This window comes from Pleurodeles waltl, chromosome 9 (genome assembly GCF_031143425.1).
Source record: "Pleurodeles waltl isolate 20211129_DDA chromosome 9, aPleWal1.hap1.20221129, whole genome shotgun sequence".
Taxonomy (NCBI): Eukaryota; Metazoa; Chordata; class Amphibia; order Caudata; family Salamandridae; genus Pleurodeles; species Pleurodeles waltl.
In genome coordinates, this window is record NC_090448.1 from 190047243 (window position 1) to 190074708 (window position 27466).

Below are 27466 nucleotides of genomic sequence, written 5' to 3' on the forward strand. Positions count from 1 at the left end.
GTTTAATTTTTTTTACGAACTCATTTATAAGAAAAAAATCTCTTTATTTTTTAAATCTTATGCTACCTCCTTTCAGCCAGTCAATGCTTTTACGTGAGGCATGTGTTTATTAAAATCATGTCCCTATGACTTTCATAATAACATAAACAAATTCCAGTACCTCTACGGGACCACCAATGTACTTAGGCTGTACTATTCTATCATTAAAAAAAACAAAAAAATGTTTGCACAGAGCATATATATATTTTTTTCTTCTTCCTGATTTAGCTACTCCTGCTTGTATACCAGTACCACTGAACCAGCAAGAGATAGTGGCAAAGACTGGAGGCCCACTGCCAGTGGCTGGTAGATGAGGAGTGCCAGGCACTATTTCCTGCTCTGACGCCCAGTACTATCAGCCAACAACCTGCACCTCCAGCATCCAGGCCACACCAGCATTGCCGGCAGGTTTGAGCTGCCTATCTCTGACCCTGTACCACCATTGCTGCTCCCCCTTCAGACCAATTATACCACCACCGAGTGCTGCCCAAGCTGGCACACTTGGGCCAGAGGATGGCATGCTTTTAGGCCCAGATCCAAAACCTGATGACCCTCATTGAGAATGCCCTTTACTAGCCCTTTTTTTCAATTATTATTTTGGAGGGAGGGTGTTTTGTTGTGGGTGGAGAGGGTGGGAATTTGGGCAAGGCATTTTTTCTTTACAGACATTTAAATTTATTTCAGACATTGCTTGTTGAATGGGAGAGATGTGGTAGAGAGGTGGGCTTTTTGAGGGTGGAGAGGGTGGGTTTATTTTTATATGTTCGCAAAGGGGAAATGATTCTGATCTACTTCATGTCTGAAGAATTTTTTGTGTGTTTTAATTTAACTTTGCACTGATGCCATTTCATGCAGCGCTTTTTAATCTACTTCTTCAAGTGTATGCCAGTTAGGAAGGTATGCTGCCATTCTTTATTTTGCCTGCAGAAATCTAGATAAACAATTACTTATCTCATCTATAGTAGAAGTTAGTTACATAAGATCTAAGGTAGTTCAATTCACCCGATAGTTCTCTTACCTGAATAAATAAAGTGGTGGCAGGCAAGTGCTCCCTCTGTCAATGTTCCAACACCTTACTGGAGAGTTTATGGTAGTGTTAGTGCGCTAACAGTGAAGGCATCACAATAAGCGAGGTCCCACTCCCACCTAGGAGATCTCCAACAGTAGGATTAATCAAAAGGATTATCTACCACAGGCAACTAAATTAAAAGAAAAACAAGAGTGAATAGGTTATACATATACATTCATATTATAGTTTTAGAATGACTGAGGACAGAATACTGCCACAATGACACATCATTACCACATATTAGAACAAATACTAGAAATAGTAAACTATTCTGAGCAAAGGTGATCAGAGAATTTACTGAAAACCATTGTTATAATAACCTTTGAGTGAGGAAAAATTTACTTGAAGTCTGTACTCTGTAGTTGACAAGGTTGAGCAATTATTTATGCATAACAAAGGCCTGAATGTTGACACTGAGGAATGATGTTCTTACTTATGTGCAGTAGGGTAATTGCTCATGTAATAGAAGATCCTTCAATTGATGTCACATTTAATGACATCTGCCCCACCAAGTATGTGATCTATTTGGCGTAAATTAAGAAAGTGGTGTGACAAAGGCACACACTATACAACAACAGTATTCATCAGAGAGATAAGCAGCACATCATCATCATCAATCTGCTGTGGAAGGAAATGAAGGAATGATTATGGCACAGTTCAATTAAATGCATTTCAAAAAGTTATTCTGCCCCACAGACCCAAGTTATATATCTAAATGTTATGTCTTCTAGGTTTGAAAACATCAAATTATGGAGGAGTGAATTGAACCCACCTAGACCTAAATATTGTGATTGTTAAAAGAGAAATGATACTGTATTGCCAAATTGGGAGATGCATCTGCATTCCCCTTGGGAATGTCTGCCACTCTTGGGTGCCTGTCTGAACCGGTCCGGTAGGTGAGCAGGAGTGATAAGCTCAGCTTTTGCCTTTTGTTCATGCAGCAGAGGAGAAGGCCTACAGACTGTAAAACAGAAACTGTACTGTAGAGTCAAGGAAAAGGACAGAAGGAAGGTAACATTCATGAGGAGTGTACTGTCGAGTATAGCTCCATGCACGTTAGTTTAATACACTAGGCCGCTGTGCACCTTGACCTAGACATATTTTATTCAGCTTCGCATTATTATTTTAAAAATAACCAGTTTTACAGTCTTGTTTTAATTTCATCTACAAAACTGGTTTGCTTAGTTCAGCACTGTGTTCTTAAACAACGCATTCTTGATCACCCTGTGCTTCAGTCAAGGCTACAGTCTGGTACATTGCCGGTAAACGTAGTAGAAGTTTAGTCTCCAACATTCACAGAAAAGACACATCCTTACGTAGGGACATTTTCTTAGAACATCTGCTGTGTTAGTTATCAAAACACTTTCTAGTCCTAGTACACTTCAAGAGGGAGATTCCAGCCAGGGAACCACAACTGTATGCTGAATGCTCCGCTGCATATGCTGACGCAGATCACAGGTTTTTGCTCAGGTATGACGGTTGATGTCTTCCCGGGGGAACCTGAAAGCCAGGAATAGAGCTTAACATGCTGTGCTCAAAATATGATTTAGATAGGGAATTGTCCATCGATTCTAGTGGCACTAAGATAGCATTATTCCTATGCTTCACTCTCATTGTCACTATTTTAATATTGTTGTGTTGTGTAGTTCTGGTAATTGCAGCTCCCGCTTTGCTATTCAAAATGCAGTTGTTTTATTAAACCAATCTTTAAAACTTATAATGCCTTTCTTGTCATTTATATATGAGACCGCACTGTGTAGGAGACAACCGGTTGTGACTTGAGTTACCACGACTTCCCTGATAAGTACCAATATGTCATGTGCTCAGCTGCCCAATCGTCTCTGCCTACTGGGAGAGGTGAGGCACTGCTAGTTAGCCGGGGCAAAGCCTGGATTTGGAGCGACAAGTGTCATCCACAGTGGGTCAGACTCAGTCCCCCACACTGTGGACGATCTTGCTGCTCAAAATCCAGTAGTCTCATTAGAATAATTAGAGCCAATGTGACAGTACCAAGTAGGCTCAAAAAAAGAGGAAAAACAAAAGGAGTTTAGTGTTTGCCACCAGCACAACATGCATACTCAGCAGAGATTCCCAAATCAATGCACCTCCCTGCATTTCAAATAGTACTAGGCCTCAGAATAATAATTTCCTTTGAAGCCAATAACTTCCTTCTTCTAGCTCTTGAGGTAGTCCTGCCCTGAGTCCTTCTATCCTCCTCCTGACTCCGAGTAACTCCATCCCAGTCCCGACCTGAGATAGACCTGCCGTGCACTGTTATTAAAGAACAAGTAAGGAAACAGAATTGCAATATTTTGTAAAGATTTGTGTTTGTTAACTAAAGTCCCTGGTCTGGTCTCTGAAGAACCAAGAGAAAACAGAAGTGGACCCACAGGTAAAATTTCATTGAGTAAGTTTGTAAAGGCTGATTAGCTTCAGGAAAAATGATTACCCATTAGGCACTACACATTGAAATTCATCAAAATCAAGTTTACTTACTATTAATTGAACACTCTCTCTCATTGTCTGCCACCAAATAAATCATCAGTCATCATGCACAATCACTCACTCCTTGGTACAATAGTTTAGTTACCTCTTCCAATTCAAGCATGGGTAGGGTCACATTTGTATCTTTGACACAGGCAACACATTGGAACTTGGTATTGGCATTCTTGTAAATCAATGATCCACTGGGGCAGCCCTGCGAAGTGATGCAATAAAACGATAGGCATGCAAGGGAGGAATTCATTTTCTCCGATGTCATGAAGGAATTGTGAAGGCTTGTTTCCTGCACTCTGGTTCAATTCCAATCTGGCAATACATGTGACTAAAAATGATGGGGCAGCATAAACGAGACATAAACATAATGTTCCATTAGCTACTTTTTTTCACAAAGAAGGAAGTTCAGGGATAAAAAATTTAAACATTCTATAGTGGCACCAGCATACTTATTCCAGAAAGTACAGTTCATCCTCGAACTAAGGTGGTTCGTCCAGAAGCTGGTCAGCTAGCACACTTGATTTTGGACAAACATTCTCCTTTTCCTTTTCCTCCTGTGCTGTTTCAGGAATGGTGTAAGCATGTGGTATGAAGTGTTGGTTAATTTTGATCATGGTCAATTTCTCCATGTTTTGAGGGGAGAGACAGGTCCTTCTCACTGCAACAGCTGTGCCACCTGCACTGAAAAAACACTCAGCAATCACACTGGCTACAAGACAAGCCAGATATTTCACTGTCAGCCTGCTGAGCTCCGGCCATTAGTGGATCTTCCCAAACCATTATACCAATGGCTTTTGGTCCACGTGGACCTCTTTTGGGTCATCCACTTACTCCTGGAACATTCTCTGAATGGCCATTGGTGCTGCCACTTGCTCAACCTGTTTTGCCTTTGCCTTTGCACTGGACATAAACCTTCCACTTAGAACCAAGCCAATGCAGAGGTTGGGTCAGATTCTTCTGCTGCTATTGTTGATGTTATTCTTGTTGCTGGTGTTGGCTGCTGTGACACAAGACTGCTCCCACTTGACATTGAAGGCATCACCCCAGAACTGCATAGTAGACCTGTAAGTTCCATCTGTTCTTCTTCCAGGTATCCAGCTTGCTAAACAATCCACCTCTTGTATTTTGCAACGTCTCCTTCACAAAAAGGAATGAAAGTGGGGAGAATGTATTTGTACCATTGAGGTAGTGTGGCACAGAAGTACCCTTTGGATGAGATTAAATAATTTTACAGCCTTGCATTACAAGTCAAGCAAAAGATTAAGCTCAAAACCAAGGCATACGCTTCTGGGTTTTCGTTCATACCTGCAACTGCAAACCTTTGAGGCACCTTCCTTATATGGTCCTGTAGCAGATTCAACAACAGGAAGCTTGGCACACCTCCTCCCTGCTAACATCCAGTGTGAAAACCTCAACATGGAGTAGCGTCTGTGTCAGGCATTTGACTAGGTCCCATTTGTCCATATCTATGGTCATAACTTTTCCAATTGCATGCACTTAAATGGCATAGTCATTGATCTGTCTGTAGCGTTCAAACACACATTGCAACATGTAATAGGTTGAAATGTGTTGGTACATCATTTATCAGTGGTACTCTATTAGCATGCTGAAAAATCTGCAACTGCTTGCGGGCTTTAAAATAATGGCTGAAATGAGTGCAGATTCTTTTGCAGGTGGTCAGTTTGTTGATAACTCTGCCTTCTTTTTTGAGAAACTCTTGCACAATCAGATTGAAGCAATGCTCCAAATATAGAACCCTGAAATAGCCACTAGCTGTCATGGCCTTGATTATGTTTCATACCATTGTCGGTGTCAACAAATCCAATTCTGAGACCTTTGGGTAACAGCCATTCAGACACCTTACTGTTAAATGTGTTCAAGATGTTTGCAGCTGTATGTGATTTCTGACGCCTGACAACTGGTCCACGTGTCGGTCATCAGGCGGATAGTGTTATCAACACTTTGCTGTAATGCTTGCCTAGCAAATCGAAATGGAGCCCTGGAACAGCAACTCTGGCAAAATAGGTCTTACTTGGAATCTTCCATTTCAGGCCAAAGGCTGCCACAAATTCTAATAATCCCAATCTTTTCACAAAAGAAAAGGAGAGGTGGTTCAGCACTAACATTTTTGTTATCTTCCCATCATGTTGTTGGGTGGTTACGGTCGTAGGGCCCCTCCTGCCTGAACATGCTCCTACTAGTAGTCTTGATTTTCTTCTTTTCTGGGGTCACTGACGCAGGTGACTTTTGAGAAGTAGATGATGGTAGACTTGATATGCGGCATGGGGCAGTCACTGTATGCCATGGTGTCTCCATCTGAATCTGAGTCTTCTTCATTGTGAGATCACTGAGGCAGGTGATTCTGCTGGGTACAGGGCTGCTTTGCATGAGGATGCCACTCTCTTTGTCCTCATCATGACCTCGCACCGTGATTTAACTTGTAGATGATTTTTCCCAGCTCTCCTCACCTTCCCCACCAGAACCACAGTCAGTAATTTTTTGACGGTGCTCCTTCTGTCAGCTTGCATGATGTTTTTTTAATGTGGGTCGTTTAGCCTCCAATGTGGTAAATGGAGCATATTGCAATGTTCTCCTCATTTTTGATAAGCATAAAATGTCCCAAACTGGGGAGAAGTACTTTCTTTGTGAGCCACTGTCAATGCTTGAAGAACTGAAGGTAGGTGAGTGTCATTGTTTGCTTTTATTCAGTGCAATCTTCTACTGAGGTAGCGGTTTGTGCAGGTCCCAGCTAAGGCCTTACAAAAACAGGAGCGTGTGCTGCTGCCTATGCCACATCCCTCAGAGGAGGGTGAATATTAGGAGTAATGTCAGGCTCTTCAGTGACAGCTTTAACAATGACTGGCTCATTGTCATAATCGTTCTCTTCACCCCCTTCCATAATTCTAAAGTTTTCAGGAACTTTTCCTTTATCTTGCCTCTCCTAAGTCTCACGGACTCTGCCGGGGTCCACTCCATTTCCCCATCATCATCATTAGAAGTGGTGTTTGGAGAAGATGTTGGAGGACCCTTCCTTTTCCTTGCTGAAGATCTGGGAGCCAATGATTCCAAAAGAGGAGGTTCTTGCTCAGCAGGAAGCTCATCCTCATGTTCTGCTCCAACTTCAGGAAGATCTACTATTATTGGCTGTGGCTGGTGTCCATTTTGTTCTGTTGCTGCTGAACAATTGGGTTCTACTTTGTGAAAGTAACTAACCCAATTAAACGTTACTGCTTGTCGGTGTCACCATGATTGCAGTGTCTGCCTCACTGACAGACATGGTCTTGGGCATAGCTTGGGGTGGTGTTGTTGATGCGGGAGTGCTGCTGTCAGGTTCTACCCTGGAAGCCGGTGGGGTAGGCAAGATCTTCAGAAATACATTGTGGCCGGTACGGCACAGGTGGAAAACTGCATCTTCTCACTGACCACTTTCTTGGGATAAACTTTCTTTGGGTCACCTTAAAGCTCTCAGTTGGCATTGGCAGTAAGCTGCACAAGCAGAAGAGATTGATCAACTTCTGTATGGTAGCACTGTGGAGTAAAGGTACTGATCTTTGCAAAACGTTCCCTTTTCAAAAGGTGAAAAATGAAATGAAGTGCAAGAAACATACCTAGGCTCCTACATGAAGTCCAGGCCCCCCACCACAATGAAATTTTAAAATGGAAAAAAAAAGTAAAAAGAAATAAGGGTGCATGCCCTAACATAAAAACAGCACCCTTATACTATAATTTTTCATGACATTATTTGTGTGATATCGCAAAAACAAAGTACTTAAATCCAAAGGTATGTATCCAGCAGAAAAGAGAGTACTTTTTCCACTTCAAAATCCAAGTGGAAAGTGACCAGGAGATGGACAAAAGCAAACCAAAACACAAATGATGAATGGAATGCGGAACCATTCAAGCATTCACCTCCAGTCACAGATCTGGGTTTAATTCATCAATTATTTTGCTCACATTCAACCCCAGTTGTGACCCAGCTATATGCAAATCAGTCTTGACCCTGTTTCAGATGAGAACAGTCCAGCCCAAACTGCCAGGACAGGCAGACCAGAATCCAGAAACAAGCATCCTGTGACCGGTTTCAGTGTATCACTCTTCATCAGCCAGGCCAGCTTGAATCCAGTGGCATAGTCAGCCTGGGACCCACGTCTGGGCATACCCGGCGCACTTATGGCATCAAAAGCAAACAAACACAAATGATGGACGGAATGCGGAACCAATCAAACTTTCACCTCCAGTCACAAATCTGGGTTTAATCCATCAATTCCTTTGTCAACCATGCCACCCTAATTTAAACCCAGCCATAGGTAAATCAGTCTTGACCCTGTTCCCCATGGGAACAGTCCAGCATGAACTGCCAGGCCACGTCCTCCCTGGGCCGGGAACAAGCAGACTGAGACCGGTTTCAGGGTACCGCCCTTCATCAGCCAGGCTAGCTTGAATCCAGTGGCAGAGTGAGATCACGACCCACGTCTGGGCATACCCGGCACACTTAAGACGACAAAAGGAAACAAACACAAATGATGCATGGAATGCAGAGCCAATCAAACATTCTCCCCCAGTCACAGATGTGGTTTTAATCCATCAATTTGTTTGTTCACCCTGAATCTGGTCCCAGGATGCTTGTTTCTGGTCCAGAGAGTCCCGGATGGACAGTTCCCATGAGGAACAGGGTCAAGACTGATTTGCAAATGGCTAGGTCCAAACTGGAATGGCATGACAAGCACAAAAACTGCTTTTGAAGTGCACAGAGTCCCTGACCTTCCGGTTCTGGCTCCAAACACACTGCTCAGGGTTTTGCAGTCCTTTGTGAGGGCTCACAACACACCCTAATCAGGTGTAAATGATAACTCCTCCATCCCATCCTGCCAGAATGGGCCATCAGGATGTAGATGGCTACTCAGTCATACATAAACTCCCTTTTTCGTGTGGCTGCCTTAAGGGAATGCACAAGAGCCCAGCTGTCACTCAACCACACTTGCATTCAGAGACAGGCAGAAGGCATTCGAGGCCAGATGTATCAAACATTTTTGCATTCGCAAATGGTGCAAATCGCAAAATTCGTCCGTTTGCGAATGCAAAAATTGTCTATACGATGTATGAGACGCATTCACAGATTGAAAAACAGCAAATAATTGCGACTGCGACTGCGTGTCGCAAACAGCGTATCGCAAATAGCGACATGAATATCCGAATCGCTATTTGCGTAATGCAAATTGCGACATAGATTTGCGATTCGCGGATAGCGATCCGCAAAATCTTTACGCAATTTGCGATATGCTGATTGCGACACGCAAATTCCGTGTCACAATGCGATGCATCAAAAAATCGCAAATTGCGAACATTCGATGACTGGCCTTTTGCACATGCAATTTACCACAAATTAAAATCAGCTGGTAACCAGGTACAACCTATATAAAGAGGCCCAGAATGACTCAGCCTCTTTTCCACAATGGCTGCATGGATGGATAGAAGAATGAGGATCTTAGCAGGTTTGAGGAGAGGGAGGGGGAAACAGGAGCACATTTTCAGAGAGTGCATAACCATTTTTGACCAGACAGAGGAGGAAATTTATGAGAAGTACAGGTTAAGCTCAGCTATGATACTTGACGTGATAGCTGATCTACAGCCCATACTGCAGCGCACCACACACAGGACCAATAGTATACCCACCCATGTGCAGGTATTATGCTCCCTGCACCTATCAGCCTCAGGGAGTTCAAGGGGTCATAGCAGCAGCAGGAGGTGTCTCACAGAGTGATCTCTCACGCTTCTTCAATGCATTTCTCAATGCCATGCTGAGCAAAATACAAGAACACATACGATTCTCCAACACCCCACAGGAATTACAACAGATGGAAAAAAAAATCTACCAGATTGCACAATTCCCACATGTCATAGGTGCCATCGATGGGACACATGTAGCAATCTGTCCACCATCGGCCACCGAGTATGTGTATCGGAACCGTAAGAACCAGCATTCCATGAACATACAGGTGATTAGTATTGCCTCCAACATCATAACCTATCTCGTGGCCAGATACTCAGGTAGCACACATGACTTGTACATCTTTCGCCACAGCTAGATTCACACAAGACTACTAGCTGGGGAGTTTGGCAAAGGATATATACTGGGTAAGTTGATAGTTTAAAATGTTGCTTAGATGTAAATGTGACATCAGATATCACAAGTACTCATTTTATTCTCTGTTCATTCCAGGAGACAGTGCCCACGCAGTGAGTTCCTATATACTGACGTCCTACCTGAGCCCTGCAACGCCAGCAGAGAGGAGGTACAATCCTGCACACAGGGCAACCCGCAGTGTGGTGGACCGGACCTTCGGACTGTTGAAGAGCTGCTTCAGGTGCATCCATAAGAGTGGAGGTGCACTACAGTACAGCCCAGAGACAACCTGCAAAATTGTGGCTGTATGTGCTATGTTGCACAACATTGAAAGGAGAAGGGGCATACCTGTGGAACCCACAGAGCCGGACTCAGATGAGGATGGTGATCCCTTACCACCCCTTCACCGAGTAGACAGGAGCAGTGCAACAGAGGGCAAAGACGTGCTGACATCACGGGAAAACCATTTCTGATGTGAGTAATGACAACCCCACTTCAATATTATGTATTCTGTAGTTAGCTACTTGATTACCTTCACTTCAAGTAATGTATGTGTCAACAGGACATAGCCATGCACTATAGGCAAACATGTGCGATTAACAGTGTCACACTATTAGCATCATAGTATAACTGTATAGCTACATGTTACAGTAGTCCCCTGTAGCCCTCAACATTGCTTCCTACATCCGCGCACTCCACTTGAGTGCCCAGTGGCCTCATTGGCACTTCTTGTAGCAGGTTCTGAGACAGTACTGTGTCTGGTACTGCGACGCCTAGGATCCATCACAGGGGCTGTAAGATTGCCGAGGCTAGAGAGCTCCTCACTATCCCCACCATCCAGTTCGCTGTTTGTAGCACTGTGTGCTGTCTGTATTGCATCCAGAACATTGGTTATTTGCACTAATCCCCGTGCAACGTCCCAGTTGCAATGTGCCATCTCCACTTGTATGCCCACAGCATGTCGTGATATCAAGGCAGTTGAGCTAGCAAGCCGATTGACCAATCTGCAGAACCCAGGAAAATTTCAAATAAATTGGTGATGGTGTCTACCGTGGCTGACACCCTCCTACTGAATCTCAGTGCAGAGGTCCCTAATAACGTTTCTCAACTCCTTTGTGTTTTCTGCTGCTGTTTGCTGTCCCTCATTCAGAAACTCCAACTGCTTGTGCATTGGTCCAATGTTTTCATTGAGTGCACCCAACTGCTTGTGCAGAGCTCCCGTATTGTAATTGTGAGACTAAAACTGCCTGTCCATTGCTCCCATGTTATGATCGATTGATGCCAACTGCCTGTGCATTGACCTCATGGTTTGCATTGCAGGTGCTGCACTTTCAGAATGGAAGCTTCAAGGCCGCCAAAGATTGATGGGCCCTCCACTTCATCTGTGCACTGTCTGCCTGCCTCATGATGCCTCCTGAGGGGAATTGACTGACACTGGGGCAGGGACTGCTGTCTTTCTGTGGATCTAGCCTCTGGGGGTAGTGTGGGGACTTCATCCAGCATTTCATCTGAGTCCAGGTTATAGTCTGGGAGAGGAAACACCCTTGCCCTGCATCTAGTTGGTGCAGTACTGAAAGACTCACTGGTGTTTGAGTCGGACTATGGCTGTATTTTGACATCCCCCACATTTCCATCTTCTGCTGCAGCAGGGCCTGGGATATCTGCAACAACAATGTGCAGCATGTCATTTATGAACATCTCACAAAATATTGCACAATAGTAATAAATGTACACTGACATCGTATCACTGTGAGTTGTGTATGTTGTTCCTGTATGTGGCTGAACACTAAGTTGCTATTTATGTGGTATTTGCACTTTAGGGTTGTGGACTACCACTCCCATAAGGTATTGTTGCATCTGAAGTAATATGTGGCATGGACTACTTATCACAATGCATAAACTAAAAGCCATTTTCTATGGGACATTTGTACATGCACATATGGTGCTGGCCTTACATTTGCTGGTGCTGGGTGTTCCTGAGGTGTCAAAGTCAGTGACACCACTGACAGCTTCAGGAAGCAGTGTGGACTCTACCATGTCTTCCATTGGTGTAGACGGTGTCTGGTTCGGTGGTCCTCCTCCGGTGCTCCTTGCCTCCTTTAACCTGCTGGGTACCCTCTCTTTGGCATGGGAACGCAAGTCAGACCATCGCTTGCGTATCTCCTCAACAGAGCGCTGCACAACACCCACTGTGCATATTTTTGTCTGGATTTCTGACCACAATTTTCTCTTCTCTCTTTCAGGTCCCTGGAGTGAGTTTGTCCCAAAAAGTTTGTCATGGTTTCTGACCACCTCCTCAGTGAGCACCTCCAATTCCTTCTCAATGAATTTAAGCATGCACTTCCTGTCTCCTTTCTCCTTCACATTCCCATCATTGGCCATATTGATGTTTGGTTCTGGCTGGCTCACAAAGCTGGCTCCCTGGTGCTGGGCTGTGTCTCTCTGCCTGCTCCTGTGGGTGGCTCCTGGGAACAGCATGGGCTGACTCACTTCCTGGCTGTGATGTCATCAGGCTGTTCTAGTTTGCAGTTTTCGCAATTTGTGATTTTCAAATACCGAATCGCTATTTTTTTGTGATTTGGTATTTGCTACTCACAAATTGTGTTTGCGAATTTTAAGAAATTGCTGTTACTGACTCACAATTTTGTTACATCACATTTTGCATTTCTAAAATAGCGATTTCTTAAAATTCGCTATTTAAGAAATGCAAACCGGGAGCTTGATACATCTGGCCCTAGATGATTTGAAGTAAGAAAATACCAATTTTTCGAAAAATGGCTTTTCAGAATTACAATTTCAAATCTGACATCACCATAAGTTGTGATTTTAAATTGTGATTCCATCACCAAACTTGGGGTCCCATCTCTTTCCCATTGAAAATTACACTACAAAAAATGTAATAAGACAATCCCAGTGTTAATCAAGGGATAGGCCTTGCAGTAGTGAAAAATGAATTTAAGAGTTTTTCACTACCTTGACATGTAAAACTTAAGAGTTCATGTCCAACTTTTTAGATGCACTTCACCCTGCCCTTTGGGCTGTTCCTTGGGGGTGACATATATATTAATAATGAAGAAAGGTTTGGGCCTGGAAAGAGGGTTAACTTGCCAGATCGACTTGGCACCTCAAAGCTGCACACACAGGCTCTGCAATGGGAGCCTTAGTCATGTTTACAGGACTACTTAGGTGGGTGGCATAATGAGTGCTGCAGGCCTACTGGCAGCATTTAATTTACAGGCCCTGGGCTCATGTAGTGATCTTTACAGGGGAATTTTAAGTAAATTAAATATGCCAGTTGTGGATAAGCCAGTGCTGAAAGGTTTTTAGGGAAAGAGTCCATACACTTTAGCACTGGACAGCAGTGGTAAAGTGTCCAGAGTCCTAAAGCCAGCAAAAACAAAGTCAGCAAACAGAAGGTCAGAAGGCAAAAAAGTCAATGGAAACCACATCAAGAATGCCAGGTCTAACAATACCTGGCCTAGGTATAGCTCCAAAGGTAGTCTGTAACAAGACATCAGAGAAGTTTCTGGGGTCATGGTATTTTCAGGTGAAGCAGATGATCTCATCACTTATATGGAACCACCAAGGAAGGAGTTAACTGAATCACTTGCATCTAATAACCCTGAGCCCACCAAATGTATGAGACAAACAAAAATGAAAGCAAAATGACATTACGACCTCTCCCTTACTCAAAGTGTAGGAGAAGCTGAGGTCCCACTCTGACTACAAAGAACAGTGCTCCATGATTACGATCAGCATAGGGCAAGGCTCCATGGCAGACTAGTAACTTACTTGACTGCAAAACTGCCTTATCATATAAATCTGTACTAACAAATGTTTCCTGTCATAAAGGCTTCTTGTTACCATAGCCCTTGCAATGTAGAAAGCAACAGATAAGAGAACTCAAGAATCCTGTGAAGTCAGAGCTTTACTGGAGAAAGGAAAAAAAGGATTGGAGGAAAAATGTTGACAACTGTATTACCAGAAAGAGATTGGTGCTTTTCTTTAAAAAAAATCCCTTTCAATTAGTGGAGAAAAATGTCATAAGAATCAACCTAGGTAGATGATTTGCTGAATAGTATATATTCTGACGATCGAGTTATAGGGTAAAATAGAAAAGGGAGGCTAACCTTACGCACTGAGACTGAGATATATGAAGCCTTTGCATTATTATTGTGTCACACAAAGTGTTGCAAGGCAATGCAAGGGCTTCAGTGAGATTTACTATGCCACGCAGAGCCACCTTATGTGAATCTGCATGGCTTAGTAAATCCAGAGTGAAGCAAGACAGTGCAAGTGGCTGTCTTCTGTTACTCTGTGCTGGGATGGCCTTCCATGGGTGAAGTGTGGATGTTCCCACACATCCACCCTTGGTTTTTGGTGCATTCCGAGATTTGCAAAGAGATGTAAACCTGGAAATGTGTCAAAATGGTACGCCTCCCAGATCCAGGTGTAACAAGGAGGAATATCTTTATTTCTCTTCATTATTTCCGTTTTCTGTGTTTGATGCTTTCTACATCACACATTGAAAATGCCTTTATAGATTGTGTTTGTGTGGGAAGGTGACCCTTTCTGCACAAAAACATACCTGCTCTTAAGTCAGGCACTGTTGCATGACGTTGCCATGGTGCTTGCATTGGTGCTAGGCAGCACATAGTGCACCGGAAGAAGAAGGCAGCAGAGAATTGCATTATCTTCATAAGTATGGTGCATTTCTGATGTCTCCCTTTCACCTAACACAGTGCAGCAAGTTATCTTGATGCACTGTGTTGAGTGAAATGTTAGTACATCTACCCCTGAGTCTTGCCATTATTTCCCTTCTTTCCAGGACAAATCTGCTGCAATGAAAACACTCCAGACTGGAGTCTTCTTAATTTTGGACAATACAGGTGGTCATTACGACCCTGGCGGTCTGAGACCGCCAGGGCTAAAGTGGCATCCGTACCGCCAACAGGCGGGCGGTACGGAGACCCATATTTCGACCGCGGCGGTAGCGCCGCGGTCGCACCGCCGGGGCCGGCAGTTTCCCGCCGTTTTAGCCCTGGGGATTATGACTTCCCTACCGCCAGCCTGTTTTCGGCGGTTTGCACTGCCAGGAAGAGGCTGGCGGTAAGGGGAGTCGTGGGGCCCCTGGGGGCCCCTGCACTGCCCATGCCACTGGCCTAACAGGGCCCCGTGCAGCTTTTCACTGTCTGCATAGCAGACAGTGAAAAGCACAACGGGTGCTACTGCACCTGTCGCATGGCTGCAACACCGCCGGCTCCATTAAACTAGGTTTGCACCCGCCGGCCCAGCGGGAATGTTGTAATGGGGACCGCACGGCAGTTCGCCAATGTTGTAACGACCCCTACACTCTCTAAGAATCAAAGTAGGAAGTTCCAAAGATGTTTTGAGCCTTTTTGAAATTCATGGTATACTTTGTGTGAAATTAATTTGAATCAGTGTTTAAGTCTGGATGGCAGGGAAGAATATTAATCATCAGGGAATGGTGTTCCTTTGGAAAAGACAATGGCCCTGATTCATACTTTTTTTTTGGCAAAAATGCACTAACGCAGTTTGGCACCAACAAGTTTAGCACCGGCTTGCACCATTTCTAAGCACCAGCCAGGCACCATATTTATGGAATGGTGCAAGCTGGTGCAAAGGGTAGGCTAGTGTAAAAAAAAAAAAAAACTTTAGTCAGGTGGGGCTTGCGGTATGGAAGAAGGGGGTTTTGCACCAAAAAATGACATTAGGCAGGTTAGAGTAAAAAATTTTTGACTCTAACCTGCCTAGAATCATTTTCGGGCACAAACCCCCCACATGACTCCTGTCTTAGAGAAGACAGGAGTCAAACCCACCACTCCAATGGCCAGCACAGGGGACCAGGGTTCCCTGGGCATGGCCATTGCACCCTGTGCGATGTATGGGGGCCCATTTCAAGGCCCCCATGGCACTTTAAAAAATAATATTAATTACTTACCTGTACTTACCTGTACTTACCTGTACTTACCTGTACTTACCTGGGATGGGGTCCCCAATTCTCCACTGTCCCTCTGGTGTGGGTGGGGGTGTCACTGGGGCCTGGGGAGGGCACCTGTGGGCTTATTCCATGGTGTTCCACCATGGAAATAGGCCCACAGGTCCCCTAACGCCTGCCCTGACCCATGCGTTAAAAAGTGGGGCAAAGCAAGCTTTGCACCATTTTTTGACCCCTCCACCCTCCCGTGCACCATTTTTGCATGGGAGTATAAATATGGCGTTAAGGCCATAGAGTCATTTTTTGTACAGGAACGCCTACCTTGCATTTCATTAAGGAAAGGTAGGTTTCCACATCCAGAAAATGACTTTAACGCCATAAATTTGGTGCTGGATGGGTGTAGTGCCAAAGTATAAATATGGAGTCAGTTTTGCACCGAATAAGAGTAAAAAATAATGACGCTAATTCAGTGCAAACAGAGTATAAATATGCCCCAATGTATGTTTAACAACTGCTGAACTTCCACTGACCCTGGTTTGATTGGCTTATGTTGCATGCACTAGGTACAGCCAATCAAATGCATTTTGATTTGGGACATCTGTTAATGCTTAGTCTTATGAATTGTGTGGATTGCTGTAGATTCTGGAATTTTACTTTACTGAAATCCAAGGTAAATCTGTGATTTTCAGCAAAGTTTGAGGTTTATAGGTTATTGTGGGTAGAATAAATGTCATGGGATCCATGCCAGGCAACATATTTATTTGAGTGTCTAGTTTTCAGAAATGCCTGGGATTGGTAGGTTTCCCTTGGTGATAGGCAAGCCCAGACACAATTATTGCACTTTTGCTGCTGTCTCTAAATTGAGCTTTGGGAACTTTTGCTTTTGCGGGCCCTAGGCACAACCATACAAATGAGGTGCCATTTTTAATGTGTGAATGCTGAGTGGTAGGAAATTTGTGGATCCCACAGATGCCAGTACTTTCTCCTGACTGAAATGTGAGGACAATATGTGTTTGTCACCAAAGTATGAAGTTTGGGAGGGCTTCTGGGTAGAAAAACCTCATGAGATTCATATGTGTCAGACCACCCTGCACACCCCAGGGTGTCTATGTTTTAAAAATATCTGAATTTGGCAAGATTCTGTGGCCCATATTTATACTTTTTTAGCACCACATTTGCGTAATTATTTTATGCAAAAGCAGCGCAAACTTACAAAATACAATTCTATTTCGTAAGTTTGTGTGATTTTGCATCAAAAAACAACGCAAGTGCAGGGCTAAGAAAGTATATGTTGGCTGTCCTGTGGGTCAAAATCGGCAGGTATACAAATTGCAAATAAAAGTAAAGATTTGTCATGTAGTTGCAAAATATGATTTATTGATGTCATATTTTGGGAGCTTTTCTATCACTGGTGCTAGGCCCAGAAAGTGGGTTACCATTTAGTAATGGTGGTTGATGGATGGTGGAATTTGTGTATTTTATCTGGTCATTTTTTTTTTCTGTACATACATGAAATTATGTATTGGGAGAATATAAAATCGCTCTGAGGAAGGGGGTGAAAGATTTGTGAGAGACCACCGAAACACGTAGATGCAAGCCAGATAGCTAGACCCATTGGAACTGGCCAAGAATAGATGAGAAATTTGGTGCACAAATCAATTGGCCACTGCATACCTATATTGGGACAGAAAGAGACGATACACTAGGGAGGGTGTCTTGTGTGTTGTCTCCCATTTTCATTAGGCCAGAGATTGTACAGAGGTCTCTTGTGGGGTCTGTTGAAATTTTCATTTCTAGGGTTTTTTACATTTTTTTGTATGGGATTATTTAATAAATACTATTTTTGATATTCCTTTATTAAGATTGATCATTATAGTGAATGGGTGTTTGAGAAGAGTATTGTGTGGTGTATCGTATGATATTTTCCCCAAGAGGTAATACTTTTGAAATCACTGTGGTGTGGTGCCTTGTCACCTTTGGTGGATAGGCTACGTGGGGACCCTCTCTCTCCTTTTTGGGGTTTACTGCATGTTTTGGGCCAACCTGCAAACTTTATATATTAACGTGATCAGAAGGGTCTGACAGATGAAATGGTATATTGCTTTGTAAATGGCCATCAAGACAAGAAGTTAGAGATTAAAACATTGTTACAAATGGTTGTTTTTTCATGCTCATTTGAAATATTTGTTTATTGCAACAGTTATTTTTCTTGGGAAAACCTGAAGAGTTTACACAATGATCCCTTGCTTAATTCAGAAATGTGTCTACTTTTCAGAAATTTGTAGTTTTTCAGGATCACCCATGGGTTTCACACCTGCTTCCACCTCAAGCTGCAGCAGGCTAAAACCACCAATATTAGGAAAAATAGACTATCTCTTAGAAAAATGCAAAAACTGTGGTAAAAATGTTTTCTTAATAGAACTGCATTCTCCTGAAAGCTGGAAACATAGTGGTCCTGGCACAACAAAACTTTCATTAATGCTATTTTTAGGGGAAAAAGCACTTTTTAGATACCACTTCTCCTATTCCCACCCCCAAAAAACAAACCTAAATGCAGGAATATTGTGGCTATTTTCTCTGTTTCCTCCAGGAAAATTCATAAACCCTGAATATCTATAGAATCCCTCGAATGATAGGAAAAAAATAACACAAATTAGGAATGAATCCCTCCTGTGGAAGGAAGTGATGAGGTTTTAAAGAAAAAGGTACCTCGAACATCCACAAAAGGACTTAGCAATGGAGGGAAGCCTTTAGAGTTAAGAGGTTCTTATTTCTACTCGGTTTCTTTTCTAGGTTTCACTCCTTTCCTCATTTTTACATTTTGTATTCTGTATTTTACTCGGCAGCAACAGTTAATTCTGAGGTAATTTACAGTTCTCAAGGACAGCTAGATCCTGCAGTCACCACTGGAATGGCAAAAAACAGGAAGTGAAACAGCTAAGCAGATCAGAGACCTCTGCTTTAGGCTCAATGAGGGAAGCAGTGGATTTGTTTGTGCAGCTGCTCACATTTTCAGAAGCAACCAACTGGAAATAGCTGGAACCCACCCAGTCCGAGCATGTGCTTGTGCCAGGGTGCAACTGAAAACAAAAAACTAGACCCTGCATGATTTTCCTAGGCATTTTTGTCCCGTAAGGAAAGAATGTGATGACCATCTTGAAAGGCAGCTTTCCTTACATACTTCAGTCTGGGGCAAAAAAACTAAATCCTGTAACATTTTTCCAAAAGGCAGCTTTCCCTACAAACTTCAGTCTGGGGCAAAAAAACTAAATCCTGCAACATTTTTTCAGGTATTTTTGTCCCTTAAAGTCTGAGGGCCTGATTCACAAAGGTAAAGTTCGACTTTTGGTCTAAATATAAACCAAGGGCCCAATTCACAAAGGTAAACTTAGACCAAAATCTAAACTTAAACCAAAAGTCTAAATTTACTCGAGCCTCTCACAATGCTTTTGTCATCCCTTGAAAATGTACTGAACTGCACTGAATATAATTCAATGTCTTCGGAGGACCAAAACCCAGTAATGCATATTGCTTGGAAGCAAATGCGAGTCAGTTTTGCTGGGTTCTTGAGCAGTTAATCAAAAATAACTGTAGTGGACACTGCCACTTACCACTGGTATCTTGGGGCGTAAAGTGGCATTTCTGTTCAAATGTATTATAAGGCTACCCGCTTTGGACAATTATCCTTACAGGGATAGTGTATTTGGGCATTCCAGCTTTACTAATACAATAGTAATGGGTAAGAAACCCATATATATCAACGGAGTAAACTATATTCAGTTTATTCAATCTGCAGGAATATCTAACTGTTTCGAAAAAAAACGGATTAGGATTTACAGTTACGAAATATATAGCAATAAAACTAAGAAGAGACACAAAAATATTTGTGAAAAGTCTTTCTCAGGCTGAAATTAGGGAAGCGTAAATATATTATTTGCTTGGGAAGCATTTGTACCAGGCCTGATTATTGACTTACAAGACAACACGTCTGGTGTGTTTTTTATTTCCTCATTACATTTGTTTAGCATGTTTCCTTGCAACAACGAGTGCAGCAAGTGCATTCTCTCCTCAGATCTGTTAAAAGGTCTTCCCGCTGCCAGATCTTGTGCGCAAGCTTTCCACATGACTATATTAGGAGTATGAAACAAAGTGTGTGCTAATGTTTTCCTTTGAGTGTCTTGCAAGTGTGTTTTAGCAGAACAGGCTTGCTGAGAAACTGAATGCGTGATTGTTTTGTTTTCATCCCATACTTGAAACTGAATGGATGGGCAATTGTCTTTTGACATTTCTTTATTATAGAATTCTTTTAGAGGAATTAGTAAAAACAAAAAATGATAGCTTTCACTTTTTCAAAGCTTACAATGAATTTTGTGCACCCAGAAACGGAAGATAAAAAGAATTAGGCAATATAGTGTACAAACATGTTTAACTACTTCTTACAGTTCGTCCTTTAACTCCTGTCTGGTGTTTGGTGACTATATTCTAATTGTTGATTTACATAATAGAGGAAAATCATCACAGCATCTTTTTAGTACATCAACCTCTTTATCTTCGTTACGTTTTATTTATTCATAAGATATTGTTGTTTGATGTGTTGATGATTGAGAAATAACAGGTTTGTATTTAATAACTGTTCTGTTCTGTTCTGTTTGAGGTATCAGTAGCATGTTGATACAAAAACTGGAGCCATGCAGTCACCTTCGGGCTCCCCATGAAATAACAGTGACCATTTTATGCTGTATTTCATATGTCAATTAGGATCTTCACTTTTTAGGTCTCGGCTATGGACAGCTATGGTTGTGTGTTTGTAAGGTCTATTGTTTTCAATGCCTTACCTTATAATCAGGAAGGGCTTTGTTCCATTCTTTGGCTAATTATCGTATAGTGTTGTTGTCTATCTCATTGTCCTACTCCTGATTCAAAGGCTTTCCTCCCAGCTCTTGTGTTTGTCCCTTCAGAGAGCCGTTTGGACTCTCACTGTATTGATTGGTTAAGGTACCTTTTCCCTACTGAAGTCATACCCTGCATTGCAGCCAGTATAGTGAATATGCTTTCTGTTAGAAATTGGGTTTCTAGTTGGCAGAGGTATGCACCCTCTCTAAGAAGGAACCCAATTCCTAGACAGGGTAAACAAATGCTGGGAAATTGCCCTCTCTGTAGGGCCTTTCCAAACCTTTTGCTTTCCTCCTCTTCTTTTTCTGATCGTGTTTTTGTTGGCTTCAGTACTCTGAGTCCTTCACTCCAGCTGACCAGTGCTAAGGTGCATGTGCTGTCTTCTTAAAACATGGTAACATTGGTGTATACACAATTGCCATAGTTATTGTACTTGTAAGCCCCTTGAAAAGCAGCGTACCACATACCCAGGGCCTATACATTTAATGCTACAAGTGGGCCTGCAGCACTGATTGTGCCACCCACACAAGTAGCATTTGAAACTTGTCACTTCAACTTGGCATTTAAAAAGTCTTAAACTCCCCTTCAATTACACATAGGTTGTGCCTGAGGGCAGGGTGTTGTGTAGGGAGAAGGTAAAACATGTACTTTTAATTTTTGGACGTCCTGGAAGTGATAAACAGCTGCATTTGTTTTTCACTTCTGTGAGTCCTACTTTTCTCGTAGGCTACCTTTGGGAACTCCTTAGTACACTTTTAAGCTGTGATTTTCGATAAGACAGGAGTAACTGATTCATGTTTCATTTCTTTGGAACGGCAATGATAAATCCTCTTTGATGGTAATGTTGATTTTAACTTTACTATTTTAGAAATTGCATTTAACTCCATTTTTATAGCTCTTCCTGGGCAGGAAGAAGGGGGGGTCTGACCTTTACACCTGGGTAGATAGTGTCTGTCCCCAAACAAAGGGCTGATTACCTCCTACTGATAGTTAGGAGCCAGGGCTGAGGAACAACAGATACTTGTGTACTTCAAGACACTTCTTCGAAGTCGCCCCCACTTCAAAGGCATAACTGGAAATAAGTACTGGACCTCTGATCCTACCAAGACAGTACACTACAGGACATATGAGGTACTCTGCCAGGAGTAAGGACTTCTGTGCTACAAGGAGTGGCACTCTGCTGGACTTCTTCCAATGAGGACTGCTCTCTGTTTTGATGAGTTGCCCTGTAGCCTGATGATCTCTGTCCTGCTGAAGAGAGTCTGAACACCTCTCATCTGAACCCAGAGTGACTTCAAGGGCTTGTTGGCTTTCCCCTTTTTCCTGCAGTCTCAGAGGCATCAACGACAACCGGCAACCAGCAACTGGACTCTATCTGCTTTGGGTCCTGCTCTACCAAGTGGTCCAATCCAGTCCTGTCCCCTTGGAAGTGTGTATCTGTGCTGCAACCCAAGGAAATCAACGCATTGTCGATGTTGTGCCAATTGGAGCTGGTGCATTTCCTCTTGATGGCAGCCCATCACCCCTGCTGTCTGAGCTGAAGGCACCCCATTGCCAACTATGCGATGCATAGTCCCCGGATTCCAATGCATCTCGAACCTTGCCCGGCTTGGTGCCAACGCATCACTCCAACCCAGCGATTCTACAATTAAAAATGTTTGTAATGCCCAACGCTGCCTGATCTTCTACACATCCTTGTTGCTGCGTTGCTTGGAACTGATGCATTGCCTATATCTCCACAATTAACAGTGACGCACCTCCTCTGATACACTTATCTTGTCCTCAACATTGGTGGGTTCTTCCATCCAAAGTACTTTCTTAGCGGGCTCTGCGTGATGCCTATAGCCTGCCTGCCCTTCATCGCAGACGACCTGAACTTTGGATTTCCCTCGTCTAGCATGGCCTAAGATAACCATTTACCTCTAATGAATTCTTAGCGTTATTTTTGTTTCATTCTTTTATAATTCATATCTTGACAAATTTGATTTTTGTCTTTTTGGTCTTGCTTGACCCCCCAAAAAATCTTTTTTTCGAAACCTGTGTGGGGCACTTTTTGTGTTTTTTTTTTAATTGTGTTACTATGTGTGTGTTGTGCAGAATTACGTTATCCATTGTCTCTTTAGATAAGTCCGATTGATCTGGGCCAAGCTACTAGAGGGTGAGCACAGTTTATCTTTAAATGTGTATCTAGATTATTCTGACTCGAGTGGTGGTTCCGGCTTGTATAAGGTGCATGCTCCGACAACCAGAAACCTCAGTTCTAACAGTCACTATCACACCCTAAACTGACCTGTGCTCACTCCCTCACAGCTTGGCACAGGGCAGTCAAACTTAACTTAAAAGTTAAGTTTCTGTGCAAGACAGTGAAAAAGAAAAAAAAAAGATACCTCATCTGGTTAAAAAATTGAAGCTTAATTTACTGAACAAATCAATACCAAAAGAACACAAATCCAAAAAGTAGAGGTTGAGATACAAATTTCTAAAGAATAACTGCTGAAGTAGTGTTTAAAAGCATAAAACACCAACCAGGGCTATCTGGTCGTAAATTTGAAAGTCAGGCTGACCATGATAGAGTGCAGGCCGGATACAGAGGCCAGCCTTGGCCCGCTGAAACAGTGCCTTGGTTTGGAGTTGTGTCGATGTGGAGAACAAGATATGAGGAGCAGTGTTGAAGTTGATCCTAAAGATATAGGCGATGTGCCAGCTCTGAACCACACAAAATTCGGAATGCATCAGGAATGGAGGTGATGCATTGCACAGTCGGCAATGTGGTGTTCCTGATCCTTGCAACAGTGGTGATGCACCATCATCAGCAGCTGTGCGGTGTCCTCGATCCTAGCAGCAGTGACCATGTGTAAGCATTGATGGACATGGGCTGGTTCTGAGAGGTGCAATGGCATCGATGTGTGGATTTTGGACTGGAGAAGCACTTTATACCCACTTCCAAGGGCCTAGTTGGCAGGGCAAAACTCACAGATGGCAGAATGGAGGTACTGTAGGTGATGAGTTGAAAATGTTTTTGTTTCCCTGAGACTGAACAAGAGGCAAGTCAGCAATCTATTGAAGTCACTCTGGGCCCAGGTCCAATTGTTGTGTGTCCAGTCCTTCTCACCCAGGCACGGAGGGCAGTAGACAGCAGGTCAGCACAGCAAGAAAGCAGTTCTTCTAGAATGGCAGTTCAGCAGAGTTACAGTTCTTGTAGCATCAGTCCAGCAGTGTAGTAGTTCTTGTAGCAGCACAGCAGCCCTCTTCCTGACAGAATATCCACAGCCAGAAATGTACTGAGTTGATAGTGTGAGTAGTCCACTTATTATACCCAGTGGTCCCTTGGAAGTGGAGATGACTTAACCGGTTCTGTGCCACAGACATAATGGTTACGTTGCGCGGCCCAGTGGTCCTGTGCTGAGGACTTCACCATTACGTCCCAGCACTGGAGCTCGGAGGGAGCACTTCCTCCACACCCGCAGAGCAGGGCTGGAAGGGGAATTGCTTCCCCTTCCACCCCCCACTCCTCCTGCCCCATCAGTGACATCTGATGACGTCAGCATGCAGTCGCGTGCTGACCTCATTAGAGATCACCTCCCATCACATCCAGAAGAGAAATGCCAAGTATTTATTTTCCGCTCAGTAAGAGAGGGCAGGCAGGGACATCAAAAGAAAGGAAAGGCTTTTCCTTTCTTTCGATGTCATTCTGAGCATTTCTGCAGCCCGATCGTAAAGCGATCGGCCTGCAGAAATGGCCACTAGACACCAGGGAATTATTTTGGGGGGGTTATTGGCATGAAAGGGGAGCGACCCCTTGGAAAGGGTCGCTCACGTGGGGGACATTTTTCCTAACACCATTTCTGCCCTTACTGGGGGCAAATCAGCCTATATCGGATAGAAGCTACTAGACACCAGGGATTTTTTTTCTTATGAAATTAGCATAAGGTTCGCTTTCCTGGCGCAATTCTTTTACTAGGCCTTTTCTGCCCCCATGAGGGCAGATTGGCCTATAATAATTAGGCTGATCTGCCCCCAGGGGAGCCAGAAGCCACTAGACACCAGGGATTTCTTTTTATTGTTAACATTGATAAGGCAAAGGTCTCTCCCCTGGGGGAGCAAATAGTTTTTAGGCCATTTCTGTCCCGGAACTCAGAGATGTCCAAGTAATCACTGCCTCTCAACACCTTATCTTGTGCCCATTTTGTAAGTACAAAGGTTTCCATGATAACCATTTTTCATTCTTTGTATTTCCGCAAATGAATTGCTGTATACCCGGTATAGAATTAAAACCCATTGCAAGGGGCAGATCATTTATTGGCTCTGGGTTCTCAGGCTTCCTGATGAATGCACAAGCCCTATATATCCCCGCAACCAGAATAGTCTAGCAGACATAACGGTATATTGCTTCAAAAAATCTGACCTTGCAGGAAAAAGTTACAGAGTAAAACGTTGAGGGAAATGGTTGTTTTTTCAAATCAATGTCAATATTTTGTTTATTTTAGCTGTTATTTTCTGTAGGAAAACCTTGTAGGCTCTACACAAATGACCTGTTGCTGAAATCAGAATGTTGTCTACTTTTCAGAAATGGTTAGCTTTCCGGGATCCAGCATTGGTTTCACACCCATATCTGTCACTAACTGGAAGGAGGCTAAAAGCACAAAAATAGTAAATATCGGGTATGTCCAAGTAAAATGCCAAAATTGTGTTGAAAAATGTGGTTTTCTCATTCAATTCTGCCTGTTCCTGAAAACTGGGAAGATGCCAATTTTAGCACAACAAACCCTTTGTTGATGTCATTTTCAGGGAAAAAACCACAAGCCTTTTTCTGCAGCCTTTTTTTCAAAAACAAAAATGTCACTGTATTTTGGCTAATTTCTTGGTCTCCTGGCAGTGAAGGGTTAAAAGAAGGGCTTTGGAATGCAGATCTTTGTGTGGAGTGGGGACACAGCCTCTTCAGGTATAGGTGTTAGGCTGTGGCCAGCTCCTCCCTCCCATCCTGTCCAGGATGGTCCATCAGGATGTTATTCGCCCATCAGTCACACCTAAGTTTCCCTTGTGAGTGGCTGTCTAGTTGGAATGCACAAGCCAAGCTGTCACCTCACCTCAGGAGTGTGTTGGAGACAGGATGGAGGCTCAAAGAGCTAAGAGCAGGAAAATGCCAACTTTATAAAAGTCGCATTTTTAAAATTGTAAAAATAAATTAAATCTTATTAAAAAATAGGATTATTCATTATAATTTGATAGCTGCTAAACATGACCGGTTTATCCCTTCCCAATCAGGAACTACAACTTTATTCGTGTAATAGGGAATCCCCAATGTTATGCTATGTGAGGGGCAGGCCTCACAGTAGCGAACACTGAATTTGATACTTTTTCACTACCAGGACATGCAAAACTTAAAAGTATATGTCCTGCCATTTCATTACATAGCACTATACCCTATGGGCTACTTCGGGCCTACCTTAGGGGTGACATATGTAACAAAAGGGACATTTAAGACTGGGCAAGAGGATGTAAATGCCAATTCGGCATGGCAATCAAACACTGCATTCAGCCAAGTGTTTTGGGAGAAGACCACTTTAAGCCTGCCAGGGCTGACAATTTCTGGCTGAGATATTCTGATACAGCTTTTCTCATTGCACACCCATCCAGGTAGCCTTGCCCTTCAATTCACATCTGCCTTGCTCAATGTGATTTTCACATTTTCCCTTTATGAGCTTTTCATGTCAGAATATGTTCTCCATGCCTGTCATTGCACCTTTTGCCTCTTCCTGTTGTTAAACACCCATTCCGGTCTTGCTTACTCTAAGTTTATTCTAAACAAGTATTCAGCAGATTCCTTTGCTGCCCTTCACGGAAGAATGGAGTCCCGATAACGCTAGCATATAAAGCGTATCAATGAAGGGTTCATGGATTTACAAGTGCTATTATAGCCACACTTGCTTATTTAGATCTAGTCTGCAGGCTCGGTTCTACTCAGCCTAAGCTTAGCGGTGCACCGTACACAGCTCTTGAATGCAGAAAGGTGAATGTTGGCAATGGCATTTCAGCAGGGTCACCCCCAAACTTTTTGCCTTCCTTCTTCTCTTTTTCTGACCTCATTTTTGCTTGCTTTAGGACTCTGCACACTTTACCACTGCTAATCAGTGCTAAAGTGCACATGCTCTCACCCTAAAACATAGTCACATTGGCTTGTACCCTATTGGCATATTTAATTTACTTGTGAGGCCCTAGCATAGTGCACTGCATGTGCCCAGGGTCTGTAAATTAAATACTACTAGTGGGCCTGCAGTACTGGTTGTGCCACCCACATAAATAGCTCCTAACCATGTCTCAGGCCTGCCACTGCAAGACCTGTGTGTGCAGTTTCACTGCCACATTGACTTGGTATTTAAAAGTAATTGCCAAGCCTTAAATTCCCCTTTTTCTACATATACGTCACCCCTAAGGCAGACCGTAGGTCGCCCATAGGGCAGGGTGCTATGTAGGTAAAAGGCAGGACATGAACCTGTGTGCTCTATTTGTCCTTGTAGTGTAAAACCCCTAAATTCGTTTTATATTGCTGTGAGGCCTGCTCCTTCCATAGTATAGCATTAGGCTACTCTCATATACTGTTTGAGTGGTAGATTCTGATCTTAAAGGAGTAACCAGGTCAATTGTAGTATGGCCAGAATGGTAATAGCAAATCCTACTTATTGGTGAAGTTAGATTTAATATTACTATTCTAGAAATGCCACATTTAGAAAGTGAGCACTTCTCTACACTTAAATCCTTCTGTGCCTTGCAATCCACACCTGAGCTGGGCTGGTTGACAGCTCCCTTGTGCATTTCACCCAGACAACCACAAACAAAGGATGCTCAGTCACACCTGCACACATCTGCATACTGAATGGGTCATCCT